Genomic DNA, 26222 nt, shown 5'->3' with positions numbered 1-26222 from the left:
AGATTTTTGAAATTTTGATAACTAAGGTTGACGAGGCTGCTGGGTTGTGTCTGAACCGGTGTGTTTAGAATGCTGACAGCTTCCGGTTGGGTTTAGCTAATGTAGCCAATTAATTAAAATTCAACATTCATATTCAAATACCAGCACAGACGTTCTTTAAATGTTGACTGCACGAAATTGCCAGCAAGTAATTTACGGACCAGTCTTTAACCCCTCTCGACTTTAATCCTCCTCCCCTCACCCTCTCCCTCGTCTCCTCCTCTTCCTCCACTTTTATTATTCGTGGCTGTCAAATAATAAAGTCCACAATCAATTAGTGCGAGAGAAGGGCCCAATCAATTCCCGCCTATTTGCAATTCCTCCCCGTTAAACACTTTCCTTTATTACCAATGTCATAATTAATGCGGAGGAGGTTGAGGGGATGGGAGGGAGGAGACCCAGGGTGTTGGCAGGGGAGGCATTTGTGTATGTGTGTGTGTGTGTGTGTGTTATCATGTATTTGCTCCCTGACGTTATCGCGGCAGTACACACAATACCGCCGCTCATCATATGTTTAATGGGCCATGCTCACGCACACATTGTACATTAATCTCTCCAGCGAGTGAATAAACGGTCACAGAGGTTTAGCTGTCATGTTCAGTGAATAAGTTGTTGTAAAGACACAATGTATATTTAAAATCTTTAAAGGGGCAATGTGTGAGATATGGCCAGAATTTTTGTTTTAGAGAAAATAACAAAATGTGAAGTGTTGACATTGTGTCAATGGAGTCGATGTGTTGTGTTGCAGAGATATCTTCTAAAATGTGCATGCTAACCAGTTAGCCCTGGCCCTTTGGGTCCTGTCTGGTAATTCCACTAGCACCTGGAGGGGTGATAGTGTGTCACTGTAGTGTCCAGTCTGTCCTCAGTCCACCATGAGAGGACGAAGAAGTAGAGCTGCCCCGAGTGTCGATCATGTTGAAGGTACAGAGTCCCTGAACGTTTTGATTCTTTGTTCATCGGAATTAATCCAAAGTTTCATCCTTTTCGCCATCAGGAGACAGAACTTCAGTTAGCGTTCAGCTCAAAATCAGCCAGTCCACAGGTTAGACCCAGCTCCCTGTTACTAAAGTACGCAAGTCACCTGACAAATAAATCGATGTTGACTTCGGTCAGCGATCTTCTGCCTGAAAGATTGTTGTTTGTTGGGCCCATCCAGCTCTCCTCCTGCCCACCCTGTGGTGTTGTTGTTGTCTTCATACTTCCTTGTTCATGATTACGTGGACAACATACACAATAATTACTACGTGTTATCTTTCGTATGTATAGCTACGAATGCACGATGAGACCAGCCTGAATCAACGTGGTTGAATAAATATTGCCCACATGACTGCAGCTTAGTGAATATTTTAAAGAAAAAGGGATGGAGTCCAGTTTGGCTGTTATTTTGTATCCCACCTCTGTTAAAACACAGGAATCCTCCACAATCTACCTAAAACAAAGGGTTAACTGGTGATTGCCCCGTGCCAAATGACTTTAAGAGGATGCATAGATACTGATAAAGGAGGGCTCCTGCCGGTGAACTGGGCCAGTAGATGTGATGCACACAGCTGTGTGTGGACGCATGTTTTATGAGCCGTAGGATGGGATGGCGGTGCCATTGTGAGTGGGCGGGGGAGGGGGTCAGGTGGTGCGCCACTGGTAATTACTGGACAGTGCCGCTGCACAGTCAGTGGTCCCCACACGGCAATCCGTCTTCCTCTGGCCACAATGAAAAAGCCTTTTAACATCTGATTAGCTTTTCATGTCACTCCGTGGGCGTGGTTTGGATACGGTCACAGTCACATGCCAGCGTGCAGATATTTCATAGGAGAGCCGAGTGATCCAGGTGTGGATAATGGCGCCAGAGGGCCGCAATGTTTGTATTTGCACGTTTATATGGGGCATTTTGTGGGTGCATCTCTCTCTTGCCTCCATTTCGCTACATCTGTTTGATGGAGTGTGCAGGTGGAGCGTTTGATGACATGCGAGACAAGGTCCATTAGCAATGCATGGCAAATTAGCCTCGCAACTGAAATGATAATGGGCGTCAGTGAGTGTGATGTCTTTTATTTTTTTGTTGCTTTATCTCAATATTCTCTCTCTCTCTCCCTCTCTCTCTCCTTGCTAAAGAGTCACTAACAATCACGTTGTTGTGTTTCCCCGTTAAGCCGGCGGCTTTCATCTGATCCCCTCTTATCAAATCGCAGCGACAAGGGTTGCTCGGTAGAAATGAGCTCTCCATAGTGTATCAATAGGAGCTCCCTTTGAAGTGAGACTTTCTCCATCAAAACAATTCCTTGACTGTGTTCTTAGCTCTGCAGTTTCTCCTAGTTTTTCCACTGTTTTGGCAAGAATGTTATCAGAAATGATAGCCTTTCATGATGGTTTTCACCCAAGACGGCACATTCTTGTAAGATTTTGTTTTTGCAATGACTACTGCATCGAAAGTATTTTTTTTTTTTTGTGAAGTGGTCAAAGGCTGTCTTGTATCGTGTTGTTGTGAGACAAGACATGCAGTGACGTTCTCATAGTATAGGCCTGAATGAACGGCCTGAATGAACACTGGATGTCTTCAGAGTGCCTGGTAGACTGGTAAGTGACGCTCTGCTTTGGTCTGAGATGTGCTGTGTAAAAATGTGTGGTCAATACCACCTGGTGCAGTCAGTTATGGTTGGTTCTGTGGCTGTTTGGCAGAAAAGACCATTAGGCTGCACAGGAAGCTGGCGGGCGAGTGCTAAAGGAAGCTTCAAGGAAATTCTCGCTACAGCTAAATTCTCCTTGCTGAAATGTGGCAACACTGTCGTGTTTTGTTCCTCTCACATGTTTCCGTAACATGCTAGCCAAAGAGCTAAGCGTCTATGTTTTTGATGAATAGATACCCAACAAAACATAGAAATTATAGCAAATTGTAGCAGATTATTCCAGATATTTTGTCAAATTGCATCAGATATGAGTTACCTATTATTTTTTTAAGGAACTTTTCAAATGTAAAAATCCCATTTTCATTTAGTTTTCTTCTCAGAAATGACTGAATGGAAGGACTGATTGTTTCAGCCTTAAGGTGCGTTCACACCGGACGCATCGATTTTTTGACGCGCGTCGAGATTACATACAAACTCTATGCACAGACGCGATGAGACTGGCACGCCGCGATTCAACTTCAGTGACATAATCGCGTGACGCTGTGGCGCGATAGCCGATCAGCGTTGAGTTGCTCCCCCTGTCATCACTGGCTTCCTGCCGTTGTTGAATCAGGAAATAAATCCTGTAGCCGTCTGTGTTCACCCAGAGCTCTACGATACCTCATATCAATAGAGACCGGACCAAACTATGTGTATACATGTGTGTGTGTAAACCATACGGTACAAACAATGAACAGACGCTGCCGTATTTACGTCTACGTGACGTTATTGAGTGCTGGTGGAGCTGCTACGATGTTAGCATAGCCTAGCACCGATCCATCAGAGCTCCATTGAGAAGACCAGTAACCTACAAATTGGCATCATTACGTCGTTATTTCGGAGTCCCTTTTTGTCGGAGAAGACAAGTACAAATCGGCATCATTACGTAGTTATTTCGGAGTCCCTTTTTGTCGGTTTATTGCCGTTGAATCACAGCCAAATCTGTTTATTTTGTGTTCCTACAGCTGTAGTAAACAGCGACCGGTGGCTTGCTAGACAGTGAATACAGCTCGATACAATCCACGGAGCTCCTCTGAACAACATTATGAACCAGACATGACGGCGTTTGGCATTCCGACGTTTGAGGGACTTCCACAACACGTACAAAGCAGCAATTGTCCTTATTCCTTTCACGGTTGAAAGCGGAAAGACATGACGACCAGGTGAACGGCTTCCAGTGGATAAACCACGCCCCCTCTCCGGCACTACGCGATTTTGCGGTGTTTGGTGTGAACACGACCGGCGGTGCGTTGGATGCGATTTTGCAGCGCGTCAAAAAATCGACGCGTTTGGTGTGAACGCAGCATTAGAATGATGTGTTTCTGAACAGTCTCCTGGGGAAGATGCTTAGCTCTGTGAAGCCAATGTAATGATGGTATATGGGAGGCACTAACCGAAGCTTGTAATACGGCAACATTGGGTGCTTATATATATATATCTATATATAGAGATATATAGAGATATATATTTCTCATAATGTGTTGGATTTTACAGTTGAATGAGTTCCTCAGGCTGTTGTGTTGGGAAAGCAGAGGTGTCAAAGAGAAAGCTATCAGGTCTAGCTACTATACATCGATATAGTCTTGTCTTGTCACATGATTGAATAGACTTGACACTGGAAAACATTAAGATATCCCAGCCATCATCATTGCATATGTGTTATATGAGTGACAAAAATAACAAAGAAAACAAGGAATTATAAATGTTATCAAAAAGTTTGTTTTCATAGTGTATGTAAAATAAGCATAATTGTGTTCCTGATTTCTACTGACTTCACAAAGAAAAGAAAAGAAAAACCATGATAAAGATCTGTCTTTTCATGGCATCGTGTCTTTTAAGACTTTTCATTTTTCTCCGAACACAGGTGTAATTCCAAGGTGCCGAGTTGATTTGCTTTTAATGGCAAAATCTTCCCTTAACATTGTTGAAGGTGCCCCAGCACCTCCACTCCGTCTATATTTACGCCGCTGGTCAAAGTCGAGCCAGGAAGTCAGATGTTAACAAGAGACAGTTTAATAACTTCTCTATCGCCTTTGCTTCCTCTTCCAAATACGTTGAGTTAACCTGGATGTATTTGATTATCTGTCAGCTTGTGTTTCTCACTCCGTCTGACTTCTTTGTACCAATCTCGCCATGTTCCCAGCTTGTTGTCATTATTACCAATAGGAAGGATGGCGAGACTCTGCGGTAAGGGCCGGGTTTGCAATAAACCAGACTCGTCCTTTGAGCGCTGCGCGGTGTCGGGCCCCGTGAGGTGGCCCTCGGCAGCCCGACAGCAGGAGGCGGCCATCATCTCCCGCGCAAGACAGTAAACACTCATTAAGCCCCTCCGCCTGTGCACACAAACATCTGCTGCTGCCGCCGAGAGTCACTGGACCCCATCAGGCGTCTCCTGTAGTCATCTCCCAGAGTAGGCACCGTGGCACGACGTCTCTTTTGTCCACCACGCGTCAGTGCTCACCTTGCCAGCCAGCCCCAATGCGTCTGGTACGAAAAACTAGCGCGCACCTCTTCCCGAAGGGAAAGAGGGCTGCCATATGGGTTTGAGCTCTGGGTCCAAACATATGAGAGAGCATACGCTTGAATGTTGTGACAAAAGAAGCCCCGGCTCCAGCTGAGACGGGGCCCTCGTCTTCTCCCCGCGGAGGCTTCCCAGCCTCATATCACATGTCTGAACACGGGAGGCGCACGGAGGTTCTTCTTCTGAGGAGGCGGCGGCGATTCAGTCCTGTCAGCGCCGGAGGGATTGCATCAACCCGCTGTGCGTGGAGCGTCTGCTGATGCCGAAACAAGTCGTCCTCTGAGATTTGGGTGCAGCCACGATCGGCCGCGGGCTGCTTTATGCGTTGAACGAGAATCCTTGTTTCAATTCGCGGATCCGGGAGGCCGCACGAAAGAACGCCGTTTTGTGAGACGCCTGTACACCTTTGTGTTGTGACAGGCTGTCAGGAGAAGGAGCTGCTCTTCGGAGCTCTCTCTCAGTGGCGTCGAAGGCAATGGTGCCGACGCGGCGTCAGAAGTAGTGCCAGCACCGGGCCTCTGGGCTGCGGGCGGCTCTAATGAGCTCCCCTGAGTGGTTAGCGGGGCTGATGGAGATGGCCCGTCCTCTCCCCTCCCCCTCCCTACGGGTTCTAAGTGGTGGGAGAAGAAAGGGAAGACTTCGGAATTACAGGAGACAATGCTTTGGTCAAAAGAGAGAAGAAGAAGAAGACTCTTTCCACCTGATTTGAATGCAAATCCTCTTCACCCCAATTATAATTTCTGGCGCAGGCCTGAGGATTACATCAGCCAATATGTCCTGAGCCCGAGGGGAAGGACATGTGTGAAGTGAGAGGTGTCAGGTGTTCTTCTTTGGAAGGTGAGAGTCAGATGTGCCAAATATCTGCTGGTTGCTCACCTAATTTTGATCATGTTGCTGGGGCTGAATATCAAGAGTGCTCTTCATGCTCATGAGTGCCAAAGACTGGAATAATGGCGCCCTCTACTGGTCAGAAGTCTTCACAGCCAGAAAAAAGACAGGACAGCAACTATCTCATCAACCCCATTCAAAAAACACACTTCTCACATCACTTCTGGGTTTTAGGAGTCATTGCTGCAGCACTCTGCTTTGTCAAACGGTGGTGATAATGATGACTCTTCAGCATCTCAGAAAAGATCCCTTAATGAGAAATATTCAGCGTTTTGCTGAAAGTATTTGTCTCAATTATACAAAGAGAAGTGCAAACATTTAGGAAATGTTCTAAAGTAACAACCACCACCTGAAAACCAAATGGTACTTAGCAGCATGCTGTATTCCTGCTTTTATTCCTATCTGCCCTTTAAAATGTCAACTGTAAAAGACTCAAGCAACATGCAAAGGGACAAGAGTTTCCCATAACTTTCTTCTGCTCTGGTTTAGTTCATGTCCGTCTGCCGAGTGTCAGCTTCCTCACGCGCTGCTTCCTGTCGCGAGGTGTGAAACCGTGCTGCTGATCCCGGCGATGTCACAAGCTGTCCTGCATCCAGAGGCTTATGTGGGGAAAAGGTAGCAAGCTGCTTCATCAACATTAGCATCATTACGTTATGACGCGCCTCCAGCTACTATTGTCTTTCCCTGTGTGCAGCCCTCCCTCCCTCTGCCTACCTGGTTGTTTATTGAATTTGCAAGGGAGATATGCAGGTCAGGAGACATGGTGATGCAGGAAGTGGTGGAGGACATGTATCTACTGTATCCTTGTCCTCCTGCAAGAAAGCCACCATTGAGATGCCGTTGAGCAAAAAGGCTTAACCCCAATCAATCCAGGGAGGCCCGCAGTGAACCGCATCTAAAAGTCCCTCTGTGGTGGACAGTTGAACTGGTTGGATTAACTTGTTTGCTCCAATCATTCATTCTTGTTTAGTGTCAAAGGCAAGTCGGGTCGCCCCAGCATTTTAATTTAAAGCCGCAGCTCAGCGATTTTACACTTTGTAGTCATCGCTGGCGGATATGTGTAAACTTGATATGCCACTGTCCTGTTTTTATGTCAGCAGGGTAACATATTTGTGATGGGCCCCGGTGCATTTTTTTTTTTCTTGGTCCCTCGCTCCAAACACATACACAGATCACGCAGCAATCTCTAGTTCTGCCGAGTGAAGCCGATGCAGAAGTGCCTTAAACCTGCATTCTCTCTAGTGTCCACCAGGGGGCGACTCCTCTGGTTGTATAGAAGTCTATGAGAAAATGACTCTACTTCTCTCTTGATTTATTACCTCAGTAAACATTGTAAACATGAGTTTATGGTCTCAATCACTAGTTTCAAGTCTTCTTCAATACAGCATGATGTTCATTTAGCACATTAATTCATTAGAAATTGGCAACCATTTCTTGGCCTTTGGTTGCCAAAAGATGCAACCACTTTTATACATGTAAAAACATAGGGACTAGGGATAAAGGAACTAATGTTGGTGTCATTGGGGGACCCACAATCCAAGACTTCATTGCTGAGGGGCCAGTGGATCTGTGGTGGGAATTAGCACAAAGCTCCAGAAAACCAAAAGTTGAAAGGGAGAGAACGGATAAACAAGCAACCAGTGAATTCTTGATTCATTTGTGAGGGTTCTGTGAAGAACATGACAACAGCTGCACTACTGCGTTTTGACATACATACATAAAAACAGAATTGTTCTTGTTCACAACAGCGCTATTCGCTAAAATAATCTTTGAATGAAGTAATCTGCCTTAATTCAAGGTATCACCTGCAGAACGTGTTTGTGCTCACTGTAGAAATACCGAGATAGAAATACTCAACACTGATACAAACAAGCTTGCTAAGATGGATATGTACTGCAGCACGGGGACCGGCAAGGACAGCTTTAAACCTCTGTGATGTTTTTAGCGCCATTCAGCTAAACGGGGGCGCCACCTGTCAGGAGGAGCCATTAGTGGGAAATCCCATTACCAGTAATCCTATAGGCCCTGTGGTACGAGCACAGAGACCAGTCTCCGCTCTCTCCCTCGCTCTCCGTTCGTCCCTCTTGGCACCACCGACAGTCACGCTGCCACATCAGTCGTCGAGGCGACAGGCCCGTTAGTGCCAGGGTTAGAAGGGGGCAGGACCCCTGGCAAGGTTCCTCCCAGGTGGATAGAGAGGCTCGATCGGGATATTAATGCCGCTCCGTGCCAGCTGCAGTTTACAGCCGCAACAGTAAGTCTTATCCTCTGAGGCCCTCACTAATAATGCTGCTGTGTGTGTGTGTGTTTGTGGGTGTTGGTTTGTTTAACCTCCCCGTATGGTTTAACCTCACCGTATTGTCAAGATTCAGGGGAGCGTGCTTCATACTCAGCTTCTTTTAAGCTGGATTTGACAGTTTCAGCAATGTTTGACATCACAAGATGACAATTTTTAGCAAACAAGAAGCTCAGACCTTCATATCAAGGCCGTGCTGCCGGGTTGTTGTAGCAGAATGTCTCAGCCGGTAAATATCCATGATCACCTCAGTACTTGTATGGTGCCGACCAATTTACTGAATTCTTGTTATGCTGCCTGGGTTCATACCATAGACCAGCGGTAGCGTTATTCAGTTAACATTCAGCAAGGCCCACTGAGAGAGAATGTCCGAATGCAAAGGTCCGGAACATCACAATAATGTCTAACTTGCGCAATGATTTAGTGCCATGTATTTTGAGGTTTATCTCAACCATGTTTATTGTCCAATTTCAAATTGAACTGGATTAATGATGAAGAAATACATACTCTAATAATAAAGAAATGTTCTTCTTTGTGTACAGGAACACTGTGTTTACCTGTGGCAGCTCTATTCTCTCTGTTAACGTCATCGTTGGACAGTGAATTCATGTGTTAGGATTCTGATCATATTGGGCTCTGAGATTTATTTTTCTGTGCCTTCATTTGGGATTAGAGTGAGTATGATTTGTGCTTTGTCACGTAGTGGTGCTTCACTGCTTTTAATAATGGCCACGGTCTCTGAAAATGAGACGTACTGGTTTCAAACTGCCCGTGGGAACAATGAACATTTAAGAATCTGTCCATTCCTGGTTAAAGACTCTGGTCTCTCTGTCCACTTTTCTCTTCTTGGAGAACGCCATGTGAAATGAGTTCTTTGACTCATGTACACGTTGGGTCTCTCTCTACGTCGCTCCCCTTCTGTATATCTCACTGGAATTGCGATGTTTATCAGAATACACGTATTTGATTGGCTGAGTAGCATCACGTTAGATGGTTTACAACACATGTAATTGGTCGTTGTGTTTCCTGGACTGCTGAACGAGTGCCGTAAAGGCTAGAAAAGCTGCACCAGCTGAAATAGAAAATTTTATAATTCTCAAATATATATCGGTTAGAGGTCCAGGTCTGAACACAACGGCGTCTGGGCCCGCCTATTAGTGACCCCTGCCATAGACTGTACATGAGAAGAAGTGACGGCCTCACCCATTGCTTCATTTTGACCATCGCCAACTTGGATTTTTGCAATCAATGAACAGAAGTGACCATATTTGGACTGCGAGCTATACAGTATATGAGCTATGTGCTAATATAAACATGGTAACATCCTTATGGTCACAATGTTGATATGCTGATGTTTAGCAGATACCATGTTCGCCATGTTCACCATCTCAGTTTAGTGTCTTAAGCTTACAAGTACGTCTGAGGCTGATGGAAATATCATTAGTTTTACAGGTATTTGGTCATAAAGTACTGGACACATTTCAATTTTGGTCAATTTTGGTTGGTAAAATGTGTCCTTTACCATCCCTAAAGCCAGGCCGTTTCTGTGGCTAAAGAGGGCTTTTGTAACAAAACGTGTTTATTTTTCGGAAAGTGAGGTGTCGACTAAAGTATCATTCTGCATTTCCAATGTTATCAGGCCGTTGTCAGTGTTTATCACTACCATTCTAACTCTTCAGACGGGCCAAACTGCACGTAGTGTGAAAGTGAAACGGTCAGTTTTAAACTTGTGGTTAGCTTGAATTAAAAATAAACAGTTTGTTTAGGCAAAAACGTCTTGGTTAGGTTCAGGAAAAGATACATCATGGTTTTGTTAAGAATAAGTTTGTGTCGTGAATTAAGTTGTGTTCATTGTTTACGCTGAGTAGGCTGGTACCAAAATGTAGGTATCATTCTGACAAATATGTCAAATAAATGTTAAATGATACCCAGCCTCTCTAAAGAGCGAGGGTCTACTGGGAATTAAGATCATCACATTTGTCACCATTTGAGCGTAAAGTTTTTATGATACGAGAGTCAACAGAATAAATGTTGTCTAAGATATTCAACAATTTCAACTTCAACGTTGGAGGAAAGACAGCAGAAATAGAGCTTTTTTTCATTGATTTTCGTCCCATCGTTTAGCCCTACAGCTAGCATGATAGCTTCCTCCACTGTGGAGGCCTGTAAGGACGGTTTGCAGTTGGACAGCAGCTCAAGTTCAATGTGTCAGAGTTAATTCAATTTGAACTGGAAGCAAAAGCATGAAACAAATCTACTGATAGCAGTGATTCAACTGATTTTGGTCCAAAAGTACTTAATCTACTTGTGTGACTCGTCAATACTGCTGCTTGGTCGGTGCCTCTTGGCGTCAGATGCAGATGCACTGAGGAACCCTTTAGTGTATGTAATGATTAGAAATTGGGTTTTCAACTAACTCCAATGTAAAAACATTTGTGTCAGTACTGGACAATCGCCTGACGTAGTAGGAAGGGAGGTTGGATGGGTAACAGGACTTTCACCCAGGTGACCGCTGTTCATGTGATACGAAGTCAGTTAGAATTAATATTTATTTCGACAAAGTCAAGTCAAAGGTTATACTTTCCGTAAGGAATGTCACACAGACATGAGCTGAATTGGAATCGTGACAAGGAAACGTTTGAGTTCTTTACTTTGTGCATTTGTCCTCTCGGTACACCGACCCAACCCTCAAAGCTCTTCAAAGTTCTTCATTTTCTTCCTCATCTGTGTAAACGTAGTTTGTAGAAAATGTTGGACGTGCACGGAAAGACGAAAACCTGCCGCAAGGGGACGTGACGTGACTTTGGCCGCGCGGACATGCGTGGACGCAGCAAACGTAAATCACGTTTTAGACAGCTTTGCTACTTCCTTTAGATTTTAGATGACAAAGTTAATTTTCAAGTCGGCTATCTTGTTCTAAGATATTGTTATTTTTTGGGAAGAAGAAGAGAAGCAGAAAGTAGACCTTTTCTCAGAAGCCTGATTGATGTTTCTCTGCACTGGTGCTTGTTTGTCACAGTCAACCCTCGTTTTTTTTTCACTTCACTGCCGAACAAGTCTACACATTTTCGCTGGAATCAAACTCGAAAGCAGCTCATTTCGTTAATTACCTTCACCCGGGAAGGGAACGGCCTGTGCAATTAAAAAAATTAAAATAAAACCTGCACACTCGGGGTGTTTTCAGCGACTGTAACGTTGACCTTGCAGCACTGCCAGTAGAGAGGCAAGGACTCGCTGCATCAGGCTGGACACACAACTCTGAGAGGAGGGGAGGGGGAGAGAGAGAGAGAGCGGGAAGAGGGGAGGGGCCGAGGGAGTGACAGAGGGGGTGGGAGAGTGAGACTCAAAGAGCACAGGAGGCAGATGGAGAGAGGGTGACGAGGGCCCAAGCCACCTCGCTCTCGCTCTCTCTGGAGCCGGAGGTGTGAGGATGGTCGCTCGCTTTCGTCCCACCGGCGTCGACTCTGTCCCGGGCTGCTCTCCGTGTCTCTCTGCCGGTAGGGCTGCCACTTTCACTTCTTTCGCATCTCTGCCGTTTTACTTTTTTCATGTCATCTACCCACATCTTCTGCCGTGTGTGTGTGTGTGTGTGAGGTGGAAATCGGGGAGTGCTGCGGGCTGCACATGCTCTGTTTACAACCGCCGGCCCAGGCAGGTGTCTGGCAGAGACGACTGCAGCAGCTGCACTGGCGTCCCCCCACCGCCCATCCCCTCATCTCTCTCCTGTAGTCTGATGTCATGGCAGCTCCTGTTTGCTTGGAGGACACCCACGGCTAGCCGCAGACCAGGGCCGAGGGGAAGTTTCAACTCCAGAGAGACTGTTGTTGTTGTCCTTTCTGTCCCCACCTTTCTGGCATTTATTACATTTTTTCTTTAACCGCTGCTGCATCCGCTGAGCACCATATGGACGGGCCGCGTGACCAATTCCTATTGATCCGTTAAACAGACCCGGGAATAGTGCATTACATCAGGCCGCTCTCTGCTGACCTCGACAACACTCCACTCACAAAAGCAGACGGGCTCCCGCGTCGCACTCCCATTACCGCGGACGAGACGGAGGGTCACTGGCAGTCACAGCTCCGCCTTCAAAAACATTCGTCTTCATCGCGCGTACCTTACAGTACGGTTTAATAGGTTTCGGCAAAGCACACATTAATTCATCGACAATGGGTTTGGGGGCCGCTGGCCCGCGGCACAGGATTATGCAGGACTTGTGTGATCTTTCTGGATATAATTCCATCTCCTAGGCCTGTTGTTGTTTTTTGTCCCGGTTCTGGGTTTATATCCTCGGGCAGGATTTTTTCAGACAGCATTAAGCTGCTTGGTATCAGATTATTCCACAATGGTGACATCCTCTGTGGTTATGAATTAAAATGGGCTCTGTTGTTGTTGTTTCATGCTCAGGAGAATTCAGGTGCAGTCCACTGAATTTATCTTTTCATTGTGGTTTTAGATTTCATACACTGCAGCTGTCAGGGACAGGAAATTAGTTTTCTTCTCCAACATTTCCCAAAACATCTCCTGCTCGAATCTACGACCTCGTCCATCCTCAGCACAACAAAACTCCTGGTCGCAACGAGTGTCTGATGAGTCATCCGGCATTCTGTTTAAAAAGGCGGGAGGTGAAGCCGCGGCCGGTTGGGCGGACGGAGGCTCGCTAAGCTGGCCCTTCATCCAGTATCACGCCAACGACGCTCCGCTCCAGGATAGTGACTCTGATGGCAGTTTGCTGAGATTGAACGGATTCCAAATCTCAAACGCAATCTCAATCATCGTCGCCGCCACGAGACGTTTGTTTTCGTCTTCGAAGCGGAGTCGGCGTCGTTGTGTTTGGAGAGGTGGATTTTACGGGGCTCTGTTTAAGACGGAGAGGGAACAACCAGGCTTCTAGAGCGATGTCTCCTTTCACATATATGCTCAGCGTAGGTGGATAATCCGGATCTCTGATGTGGTTGAAAACAATAACATCGGTACAGGCTTCACTGTGTCATGTTAAAACGTTGTGTGCACATGGCTGCAGTCAGATTGGAAACATCTATCACTGTCTACCCATAAGTCCTTGCATTTTGCAGAGGTTACAAACACTTTTTTACAAGTAGCCTCTTGAGGTTGTGTTAATTGTGGCTTTCACTGCAGTTAATGAGAAAGTAGCGTGAGGTTGTTTGCGCCCCGTCCCGACAGTTTATTCGGACATCTTCACGAAGTAGTGGTTGCTGGAAGCTGGGTGATGTAGATGGCTATCACTGGGGTACATCTACTTAAAAGAGACGGAGCTAACTAGGGCTGGGTATCAAACCTCCATATGCTGAGTGAAAACACCAGGTGTTGATCATTGTTAAGCACTGAAAGCTGGCATTGAATGCCTGGTCAGGTTGGTCATCTTTCTTACTTTTACTTCAAATCTTATCCTTTAAATAAATGTGTGTCAAATCTTCAGACTGATAAAGAATGTCTACATATGCTCTTTTTTATTACAGCAGCTAGTACAGTGCACAGCTTCGCAATGCTAAGATGCATTGTTCAGCCTGCGGATTACAATCTGTTCATGCCCACTGCTGGGCGTGTGGGATTGCCGTCAACAAGTTGCCATAAGGCTTGGTAACATGTGGCAGGGAAAAGCTGCAGGGGATTATTCTGCTGGTGCTCCGTCTCTTAGATGTATCGCCACCATTACTATCGGCAGACACTAACAGGCCGCTCTGGAGAAGCTGTGCACTGTGAACGATGGCGCGTCACATTGTTTTAGTTTCACTAATACAACCGGGCCCCAGCTCCGAGGGAACTATTGCCTCTAAGCATGACAGCAAAGACACTGCACCAGAGAATATTATCATATGTTCGTACAAGTTGTGCTTGTAGTGAACATTAGGCTTGAAGATTGATGCTTGTTTCCTCTGGGAGGAAATTCAACACGTTTTGGTTGTGTAATTTGAGTCTGCAGAGAGTGACTGACATATTTCCGCATGAAGAAGATTATTTTATCCTCAGATAGAAGTGCTCTTAGCCAAAAACATTCACTCACACATGCCGGAGTGCTCAATTTCACATCAAAATGCAAAAATATACCAAACACAATGCACAAAAACATGGCTTAACCTTGTGTTTGTGATGGGCATCTCCAAATGGGATGCCTGTAGATAAGCGCACAGTTGACCTCACCTTAGGAGTTTAGCCTGGTTCATATGTGCAGATAAATTGCGAGAACAGGGGCCATAAAAGCCAACCATTCGATAAACAGGTACTTGATTTGAGGTGCCCCGATGGCCTAGGGGGTAAAAAGCAGTGAGTGAATTGCAGCGTCCCTGGCTCAAGTTTGCCACTTTTATTCTATGTCATTCCCCATCTCTCTCCCCGCATATCCGGTCATCGCTCTACCTTTGGCCAAAGGTAATATATAGTTGTTCTATTTTCTAATTGTTCACCAGTCAAATATCACCCTTGCTTTCAATGGGATCTCTCTAACAGCTCAGCTGTAACATATCAGATGTGACGGTGTTTGGCTAATCTCTATAACAGATTCTGCATATGAATAAAGAATCTGTAGGCAATGCGACGAGCATTCTGGTTAATCGCTTGTAGTTAGTTTGTAGTCCAGGTAAACGGTCCGCTTGGAGAGCAAAAGAGGCGGAATACATTGGCTGAAATGCAATCACAAAACCCATAAGCTATTGCCTGGCGATGGTTTAGCTCTTATTTATTTTTTATAAGTTTGCAAAACATTTTGGTTTTGGGCCGTCGCCATCTTTGTTTTGGGTTGTCGACATCTTTATTTTTTGCAACCGGAAGTGACATGTGAGGGTGGAGCACATTACAACTGGACATAAGACAAAAGACATTTGTAGTGCGACCAAGATGTCCCAATTAACTTTCATGAGACCATAAACTCATGTTTACTGAGGTAATAAATCAAGAGAAGTAGAGTCATTTTATCATAGACTTCGATACAACCAGAGGAGTCGCCCCCTGATGTCCAGTAGAGAGAATGCACGTTTAAGGCACTTCCCCATTGGCTTCACTATTTTAGACCCGGAGCTTGCCGCCTGGTTCCATTTCATTTCGGTGATAATATCTTTCCATGGAAAGGAAACAATGTGGTGTTTTTAGGTTTACAGGTAACCTCAGGGAAGGGAGGGAGACACGGCAGGGATGAGTGATCTACCTGGCGATTACGTTCACACGATAGGCCCGTCAGGCTGTTCAGTTGGCAGATATTCAGACGCCGCATTCATCCCCTCAGGACATAACAACTACTGTAGAAAAACTCTCGCTGAGTTACCAACTAGAGTCACCAACTCGTAACCGAACTCTGGTTGAAACAAAAAAATTTGGGGGGGCTCACCTCACTAAAAAGCTGGAGATGGTTGAATGGAAGCCCCCCTTAATGGTCGTTTGTGGGAAATAATGACTTGAATGGAGTATGGAAATGTTCCTTCCTGTTCTTTTTTGATATGTTCTGTCTTTAAAAAACGATTACCAATTCTTCCTCTTCGTGGCATCCATATTTCTCCAACTTGGGGGAAATAACTTCTGCTGGCTGTCCAAGTCATATTTCACTGGAATGGAAAGTTGCTGAGATTTTTAGTGATCTTACTGGACATAAATAAAACTGATCCTTCCAACCATGCTGAGACTGTCTATTAGAGTTCCTCCAGGGTTACTCATCACACACTGACACACGGATGAAGCAGGTTAACACTGCGAACAGATAAAGCACATACTGTGCATATTCTGTCATCCGTGTAATAATCGTGAGCATCATTGTCACTCAAAGGCAGCAGAATTAAGTGAACATTAAGCTTCCATTTCTTAGATAAGCATCAGTCACCACGCCTTCCACACCGTGTTACATGAGATCATTGTTCCATGGTAAGGTTTGGTTTGTGTCACTCCAGAATGACCTGCATGTTAGAACACCACCTCTGTTGCCTGCTCAGGTTTGTTGCGGAGGTTTAACTGAGGCATCTTCTTTTTTTTAAGACGGCGAGAAAGTCCTCGACAGCTACAAGCGCAACACGCTGACACAAGTTGTCTACGCGCGGTGCTGCAGAGCCGCAGCGCCCCTCTGTCTAGAGATATGTAGGAGGAAGTACCGGTTCAAAAGGTTAGCAGAGGTCCCATCTGGGGAGGAAGTGTTCAAGGCGAGGAAAACGGATCTCCAGGGGCAGGAATAGTCAACCAGAGGTCCCTTCAAGACCAGGTCAGAGAGCATGCAATAAGCATTTTAGAGGGAAGCTTTGCCAAACCTTAGAGCAAACCGGACAGATTCCTCTTTAATCTTGTGTGCAAAAATAGACGTTTGTTTCTTTTGATGGTCCTGGCTTCCTTGTAGCTCCAGGTCTGCGTTCTGGCTTCTAACGTTAGCTAGCGTTAGCGGGGTAGCAGCCCGTCCAAAGCAAGAAAAAAACCTAAGAATCCCAATTTGAAACCCCGATCTCAGTCGCGTCATAAAGGCAGTGTAAACCTCACTGCCTCACTGAGCTATATTTGCTCCCTCAGTATTTAACTCAGTGGGCGTGTCCCACGCTGAAACTACTTCCCCATTTCTTTAAGTTCACCCCAGGGTGTCAATTGACAGGAAGAGGGGAAGGCTGTGGGTGCCACGTTCTGCATTTTCCCGGCTGGGTATGTGATGGCATGTGTTATGAAATAAAAAAGAGAAGTATTAGGTGTCAGATGAATGATAGTCACACTGTTGTGACGACTGGGAGAGAATTACTGGAGGAAATACAGCGCAGAGTTTCAGCTTTCGGAGGTAGCCAAAAATAATCAGCCAGGGTAATCAAGTGTGTCACACCAGGCTGCCACTCCCTTCCCTTCTGACGAGCAGGCACGCAAAGCCGGCACAACGCTGCCACACAACCTTTCTTCCATTTCAGCCTCACAGCTCTCCTCGGCAGAGGTGAAAAACCTCCAGCAGGAGGAGGAGAGGGGGGGGGCGAGGGGGAGAGAGAAAAGGCGGCCTTTATTGCAGACGCCAACATCAACAGCGCTCAGAGCCGGCGAGAGCAGACAGAGGTGCTGCCTGTCCTTCAATAGCCTCAGTGTGTGTGTTCTACACCACAGGGAAAATAAAAAGGGGGGCAGAGGAAGAGTCAGGCAGGGTGGTGCCTACGACAGCCACACTAACCAGAACCACAGCCGTGCTCCATTAGTGTGAAAGAGAGGAGTTCTGCTTGTCACTGCCTGTCTTTTGACATCTTTCTGGAATTGGAACGTACCGGCTGCAGTCGGGTTACTCAGGTTGAGAGTGACAGGCCTGGAGTCAGCTGTACTTAACTTGAGCTTCTGTACAATGAAGGTAGGTTACCTTACTGTGGGTCGGTTTGTTTTTTATACCTTGAGCATCCTTCGTTTCAGTGATTTACTTGCCACTGTGCTGCATAGAGAAACGGTTTTCTGCAGGTTGTTTGACGTTTCGTCCTATTTCCTCTCCTTTTCCTAAATCCTGTCCCTGACATAATGGTTTCTATCCTGTTCGTCATAGGCCAGATGGTGGTTTGGCTCTTCCCCTTGCGGTAGATAGTATTTTCGGTCCTGTGCCTGGCGGCGGATGATGTACAGCTGCTCCTCCTGTGCGCCCCGATTCCTTTCCCTCGCTTGGATGAAATGCCCTTGAAAGCAGCAGGGGCAGCAGGCGGATCCGTAGTCCGTCACGACCACTCTGGCGGCAGCACTGCCCACTCGGTTCCAGTGATGAGCAATGGATGGAAGCAGGGAAGGGACATAAAGGGGAGGGAGGACGTTTGGGCTTCCGCAGCAGATTCAGACTCCCTTAATCTCCCTTAATCTATCCCTTCTCTCCCTTCTTCCCCTGGTCAGTCCATCATACATTTGAAATGCTATTGGTCAGGTTGTTCTCATAGAGCATTCATAGCTATACCTACAAAAGTGGACGCACCGTAATTCGTGGATATCCCATAAAATCTATTCGTACGTAATCCATGTCTTCATTAACAATGATCAAAACCTCACTGAGTAGTTTAGTTGCCTGAACCTACCCAAGTACTTTACGGTCTTTTGCGAAACCTAATCAAGTTGTTTCGTTGCCTAAACCTCTCTAAGTATTTCAAAATACTTTCGTCAACCTAACTAATTATTTCATGATCTTTTTTTCAACCCAAGTAGTTGTGTTGCCTCAACTTAACTGTATATTTGACTATCTTTTCCTAAACCTAACCACGTATTGTTGTTGCTTAAACCTAACTATGTTTTTCAAAAATGAGGAATTCACTTTTTTCGTACGATATCATACAAACTGTTCTGAAGAAACGTGTTGGCGTAGGCAGGATCAGATAAAGTGAAATGTCAGACCCACTTCAGTACCTTTGTGAAGTGTTTAATTCGACATTGACTTGTATTCAGTGTTTTCATCAAATGGCTGTTGCAAACTGGAATTTCATTTCACCTTGAGAGGGTAGGGTGTAAATGTGCAGCTGCAGGAAGACCAGAGGTTGGCACAGAGGGACTCAGTTTCTGCAGCAGTGTGTGGAATATTCAGTGGGATTGGAACCTTGGCAGGGTCAGAGTTCTCCCCTCCGCCTGGAATTAAATCCCATTTTGCCGAAATAGTATGACGCACCTGGTGCCAGGTACAAACGGTCTCACATGCTGAGCTGACGACAGACCGAACACAAGACGCTCAACCAGTGCACTGAGTCAGGGTTCTGGGTATTTGTGTAGCTGGGAGCCGCTGCTCCAGACACCACACAGCATTGGACCCTCAATAAAAAACAGGGGGAAAAGTGAAAACCTCAAATCACATTCATAAACTTCTGCAAATGTGCAATGCTGTCCAGCAAACCTCCGTGACCTTTTCTATTACTCCGTAGTTCAATTTGTTCGTCGTTAGGTTTCAGTCCATTGACTTGAGCTTTCAATTGTATCACAGATCCTCATCATTTGTCGTGGTGCTGTCGATTTTCAAACTTCCAAAAATGTGATCACCTCTTTTCATCCATGTTTAAAAGTCCAGTGTTCTGTTCTGCTTTTGTTCTGGAGCAAGAAAGTGACCTTAAGTTGAAATTGTTTGTCAACTGCTGTTGCTATGGTGAAGTAGAAGTAGTAGCAAATAAACAAACACAGGACTTTCTCCCAGGAGACTACTGTTCGAGTCCCATGTGCAACCACGTCAACATTGACTGATTTTCCCATAGTTTTGTTACATAACTTTATACAATGAACCAAGATCTGTTCCTGAAGCTAATCAAGTAGGTTTGTTCAATTCAATTTTATTTTAAAACACAAATCTCAAATTTGCCTCAGACTCAGCCTTTACAGTCTGTAGAACACACGACATCCTCTGTGCTTGGACCCTCGCATTGGAGAAGCAACGACATAATGAAAGTAGTAATGGCAGGAGTAGCACTAACAATAGCATAATAATCATAGGGAAATCATTCGTATTAATAACAACAGCATCAGTGGATATAATACAATGATAATAAAGGAAATAATAGTAGCAGTAATTGGAATAGAAACATGACTAATAGTAATTTTAGTAGTATTATTGTTATAAGTTTATTTTGAAAAGAGACTGTTTGTACAGTACAAGTGGAAACTGAGGTTTGAAGCATAGCGCCACTGACCATTCGTCTGTGTTTGAGTTGTGGTTGAGTTGGGAGTGAGAATGTGTTGCAAAATCAGGTGGCACCAAATCACCACACTGATCCAAGGAAAATGTAACTTTAAAATGACAAAATGGTGTTTTTAGTCTCCGTGTCACTGATCGCCTCTCCTCCTCCCTCACACGCAGCCGCTGCCCGGCCGTTCTCAGACACAGTCTGAGCACGCTCAGACGGGCCTGCTCTTCCCGGAATAGAAAAATGTTGATGAATGCTAATGAGGCAGCGCCTCGGGTCTACGTCACTGCGAGTTCTCTCGTCTGTTTCCAGTGCAAACTAAAACATGCCGGGATCTGTCAGCGGCGCGTCCTGAGATGAAGGAGACGAGCTGCTTGTGAATGTGAGCGTCTGCCTCACAGAATGTTTATCTCGCATTACCTGCTGGAATCTGATTGTTAGGGAGTTCTGTTGTGGACTAAATCCAGTTGGGCTTCCTGAGCCCGCTGCATGATGCTGCGTCACCCTCGGTATCTATGGAGGACATCAGAGAAATGCTTCCTGTCTTGAATCGTCAGATAGCATCGAGGTAGCTCAGACCTGACAATAACAAGCGCTGGAGATAAAAGCTCAGCCCTGAGGCGGAGCACAAATACAGAAAGTAAAAGCATAGCACCATGTGAGGATTAATGCCTGAGTCATTTTCTCTTGCTGAGATTAAATCTGCTAGGATTATTTAAAGGGTACATCTCTTTTATTACATGTCGGGTCTTATTTTAGTCGTTTTTGGCAACCATTCCTACCAACATGGGTCAAGAAACACGAGCAGTCAGACAACAAGAACGAACCCCAAGATTGGCTAAATGTATTTGAAAGAAAAATTATATAAATACCTTTGTGTCTTTTTATCACTTGTTTCACATAGAATCAAATAATAGTCATTTTGTCAACATTTCATTAAATATGTGTTGAAGTGGAAGTCTTGAAAAGTCTTGAATTGAGTTTAATCTAAAAGGTCTTACAAGGTGTTAAAATGTTTTACATTTGATTGGTTCAGGTATTGAGGAACATCAAATGTTGTCGTGCTGGTGAAAGGTTGTGACATGATCAACCTACACGTGTAATTGACAGAGGATTGGTGCAGGAGGCTGGTGAATCTGTCTGTGTGGACCTAAAGTCAGCACCATCAGACAGCCCTGTCGCTGTTGCTAGCTAGTGCTAGTGCTGATTTCAGTGAAATCAAGCACTACTACTACTTACGCCAGGAATCACATAGACCCAGGGCTTACTTTGTGCCCAAACAGGATCCAAGACCTCTCGGTTTTTTGACTACCTGCTGGAACTTCACCCTCCTAAGCTCGGGACGATGGTGCTGCACTCTGTCACCAAATCACACTTAGACTTTGAGTTTCATGCATAACATCTTTGTAACATCATTGAAGATTTATTGACCTTTTAATGTTGGAGCATTTTGCTGGCATTGTTCCTGACTTAATTGAGTCAAATTCATTATATTATTCAGATTTGTTATGATGTACAGCTGGGAAGCAATGAAAAAGATGTGATATAAATGTGAGCAAATAAAATAAAGAATGCTTGGCTTTGTCATTCCTACTGGTTTTGTCTGATACTTTGGCCATCATGACCATTACGTTGGTATTTAATTGCATTCTTTGTGGTAGTAAAAAGGTCTTCAATGTCTTGAAATGAACCCTGGTAATCCTGCAGAAACCGTGTCCTCTGTGTATTCTGTAAACATCCATCACTGTTTATATCCTGTCTGGTTGAACTTTGACCGGATGTACTTAACGTAGGTGTGTGCTCAGTTTCCCTGTGTTGTGAGGAATTATCACTGACAGTTAAGGTGCGCTTACTTTTGGTTTACCGTGCAGTTTGGATAATCTGGCTGGCTTGTTTGCTGCCTGTGCACGGATTGCAGTTTTGATGCCTTGAGATCAGCATTTTGGCTGTTGCCATCTTGTTTTTTTGTTTTTTTAACAGAAGTAACCATATTTGGACTTCAGATGAATTATGTATAGATGCTGTATACAGCTCTGGTTGCGACCTGTCAATCACTGTGTAGCCCCGCCCTAAAGCATACTCTGATTTATGGTCTGTTTGACTCTAAATGGACCATCATGTACTAAATGAACATCATGCTGTATTGAAGAAGACTTAAAACTAGAGATTAAGACCATAAACTCATGTTTACAATGTTTACTGAGGTAATAAATCAAGAGAGAAGTAGAGTCATTTTCTCATAGATTTCTATACAACAAGACTTCTTTTTGCAACCAGAGGAGTCGCCCCCTGCTGGCCATGAGAGAGAATGCAAGTTTAAGCCACTTCCTCATTGGCTTCTCTTTTCAGAGAGCCCCCTGTTTAAATCCCTCTTGTAACTGTACACCACGAATACTCCATTTCACTGTGAAACAAGTCACCGTACAGAAGCTAAAGACGCCCTAACTTCCGTTTCACTGGGACTTTAAACCTACCTCAGCCTCTACCTGAGGTTGCTCACCACAATGCGGTGGCTTAATGGTGTCGGTGTTGGCACTGGAGCCAACGGACAGCTCAGGAACAGGATGGAGGAAGAGTTACAGCTGGAGGATTAGCAGAGATAAGCTGAATAACTGCACACTGGTCAGTGGGGCTACCACGACAGAACATAAACACTGAACAGACCCAATGCCATATGGTCATCAACATCACATAAGCATCTGCCAGCTCCAAACTCTGCAGCCTGCTGGATTTATATTATATGTGTGTATGATTGCTAATGGACGCACAAATGTATGGATGCGACCGGTATTTGTCTTTCAGTAAATAATGTGGGCTGCGTATTCTACCCCTGTCAGGAGCAACATGCATGTGCATCATGGGAGCCAGTGGTTGGTTAAATGAATCCTCTCTCTCTCTCTCTCTCTCTCTCATATTGAAGCTGAGAGGGCAGGGCCACGTGCTCCCTCCAAAGGCCACACGTGGGTGGGTTCTGAGCTCAGGGATTACAGGGCTGAACTGGAGCCAAACAGCTTTACAGCAGACAGCCAGAGACACGGCCAGCCTGCAGTGCTGGGCTGGGGTCTGGGGTGAGGGGTGATGCAGCTGGGAGGCCGGCCAGAGCGTGAGGAGTCGTCGAGGCCTACATCCTTGTTTTCGTGTCAACATGCACTTATTCCCCAGTGTCTGTAAACAGGACATGGCTCATGCAAGGGGAGATCATTCTAAATGTTATTTGTGTGCCCTACGCACATGTGAAAACATGCTGCAGTCTTCGCTCCAAGTTGGTGGAGGGTAATGGAAAACAGCATTGACTGCAGTAAGTTGTTTAAATAGCGTGCCTGTTGTTAGAGTACATTTACATTTCCTACATTTTTTTGCCACCAGTAACCACAGGTGTCATCTTTAATATGCTTGTTTTGTACATCTAACATCAGGGCTGGACAACCTCCGCTCGCTTTGTCAGCACCGTTGCCGTTGTAAGCACTGTGTGCTGTTAGCACTGTTCAAAAACTGGAGAAGGTTCCATACAACTTGGTAATGGGTGATGAAGTCTTTCAGTACTACAGCATCGATTAAAGATTGTGTCCCGTCATGTGGAGAGACATGATGGGACACAATCAAACAGGTACATGGTGCAACCTCTGTATGATATGGAGCCATGTAATTGCACATGTCCCGCTCGGTGCTGTGAATCTCAGCGAGCTCCTCGTGTTTCTAATCAGCGCTGCTGCATCGGGGGAGTTGGCCGCGCTGACACATTTGTCTCCAGTTTCCCGCCTCACACCGGCTGGTCAATTTACTGACCAAGCGGAGCAGAAAATGCAGAGTCTGTCAAAGGACTCTATTTTTGTCCCTGCTGGATGGGAACCAGTCTCATGCCGTATGTTGAATGTATCAATGCTGTGGGAGGGGCCTGTTGTCACCTCGAATGTAGGAGGATGTGAGCAGGGAGGGGTGGAGACATGTGGACATTGTAGATGGAGGCAGTCTTTACTGGTGGTTATAGTTGGACCGGAGCTGTGCAGCCTGCTGAGAAGCAGCAACAGTCTGGCTGGTCACTGTAAAGATAGAGACGAGAGAGACAAAAATAACCCCACGGTCCAATCAAAGGCAGCTGTCTCAAACTATCCCTCTCTGCAATCAAACAGATGTAGTGGCTGTTAACTGCTGCTGCTTTACCTTAAGCTGCACGGTCATCATTAATGCTAAAGGGAACCAACTGTCTTTGATAGTGCTGTAGGGTGGGCTCAGTATTTAAATTAGCGTGTACCTAATAATTGTGTAATTAGGGCCCGAGTAACCGACAACGTCGGGCCGGCGAGGCCCTATTAATATTGTACCCGTTGGGGTAAACGTACGCATGGTTGGAGGACTTGCCATGCATGAAAACTCACCAAGTTTTGGGGACTTGTCAGGCCTGGTGAATATAGCCATCTGAAAATGAATGCATCTTTCTGTGTTCAGAAATGGCTCTCTAGCGCCCCCTACAAGTCGGACCGGCGACGCCACTCGCCAGTATGTCCCATTAACTTTAAATTTGACACACATGTCCACTTGAGCTAGAGCTACAAAAAAGCCAATCAGACCCCTAAGCTCCGCCTACTTAGATTTTCCGCCATTTTGAATTTTGTGTAAAACGCATTTCTGCGAACTCCTCCTACATGCTTAGTCCCATCACTACCACATTTGCTGTGGATCATTACTGGATCTACCTCATCAAAAGTTATCAAAAGCTTTCTGATATCTCTTAGCGTTTACAACAGGGGTGTCCAAACGTTTTTCAAAGAGGGCCAAATTTGATAATGTGAAAATGCCCAAGGGCCAACAGTCCCTGCTGACATTATTTTAAACAATACAAGTAGCCTATACATACATTGTTATTTTATCATTTTATTTTCAATGACAGCAAATAGCAATGTAACCAAATGTAAGCATTCATGTGTGAACACATCTCAACAACTATTCTGCCTTTCTTTCACATCTTGAAAGTCAGATAACAAAGAACAAGCATTTGGACATGCCTGGTTTACAAGATATGGACCAATAAACTTCGTAGGGGCGTGGCTAAATATCAATACACAACTTTTCAACCGTTTGTCCTAAAATTCCAAATTTTGCAGCATATGTGCACATCGCATGCTGTAACATACCCTGAGAATTGTTTTGCATTAAACCACTAGTGGGCGCTACAGCAAACCCGCAAAGTCACTTTTTGCAGATTTCAGCCTTCATATTTTAACGAACTCCTCCTAGAGAATTTATGCCATCAACTTCTCCTTTGGTCAGGATGCTCTTAAGACCTTTGTGATTAAAAGTTATCAAAATCTCGCGCTTTCATCGAAGAACCTTGACGTGGCGTGGCGGCCATTTTGCCTCACTGTTTTTGAAAAACTAAATTCTTATAAGTTGTTATAACTCCAAGGTACATTATCCAAAACTGCACAAATCTTCTTATGCATGATGCTACTTCAAGCTTGAACATATTTCAATTGTAAAAAATTCAATAACTCATAGCGCCGCCTACTGGCTGAAGGAAATGTCATATTTTATACTTTTCGTCATACCTCCTAGCCAGGTCACCTGATGAGTTTCAAATTTGGTAAGAATAGCCTTAAGACATTGATGAGGCATCATCAGGAATATTGTGAGTTTTCGTTGCACGGTGTTGCCATGGCAACGCATCGTTCGCCATGAAAAAGGAAGCTGATGGTTTAGTGTGCTGGGATGCTCAAAAAGTCATGGAACTTTGTACATGTGTCATAGGTCATAGGCAGACATAGTGTGTATGGGTTTTGGGCTTGGCCGTTTTAAATTGCTTCTATAGCGCCCCCTACAATATTTCAAAAGAGCAGCCCCAGCGCAACGTTTTGGCTACATGTATGGAACGTGGTAGGCACATGTATCCCATGGAGACTTAAAAATAAGCATCTTGGAACCATGCTCTAAACCCAAGCGGAAGTCAGCCATTTTGTTAGTGATAAAACACACATTTTTGCAAACTCCTACACGCTGGCTCCGATTTCTATTAAATTTTCTGTGGATCATAAGTGGCTCTAGATCAGCGGTTCCCAAACTTTTTAGGCCGCGCACCCCCTTCTACATCCCGACCGGGTTCGCGCACCCCCACCCCTTAATAAAACAAAAACAAAAAAAGAAGCAACAGAGCCTTTTAAGCCTTCATAGCCGCATAAGAATCGGACCAATGAGAGAACAGTTTGCTCGCGCGTGGCATTTGTTTACAAGATTTAGTCCGC

At 45.1% G+C, this 26222-nt stretch overlaps 1 protein-coding gene across 2 annotated transcripts in view; it reads left to right on the top strand.

The window, feature by feature from the left end:
• The window catches only part of iqsec1b (IQ motif and Sec7 domain ArfGEF 1b), a 60740-nt gene that overhangs the window by 6282 nt on the left and 28236 nt on the right, over positions 1–26222 (top strand). The window contains exon 1 of one of the 2 annotated variants that reach the window (XM_079265499.1): positions 11786–11904. The exons of the other annotated variant lie outside the window; for it this stretch is intronic. The gene's annotated coding sequence lies outside the window, so the exon portion shown is untranslated. Of the gene's footprint in view, positions 1–11785; positions 11905–26222 lie in introns of those variants that run through there. 2 annotated transcript variants of the gene reach the window in all.

The sequence above is a fragment of the Melanostigma gelatinosum genome, assembly GCF_949748355.1.
Source record: "Melanostigma gelatinosum genome assembly, chromosome: 3".
Lineage (NCBI taxonomy): Eukaryota > Metazoa > Chordata > Actinopteri > Perciformes > Zoarcidae > Melanostigma > Melanostigma gelatinosum.
This window is presented reverse-complemented; position numbering and strand designations above follow the sequence as displayed.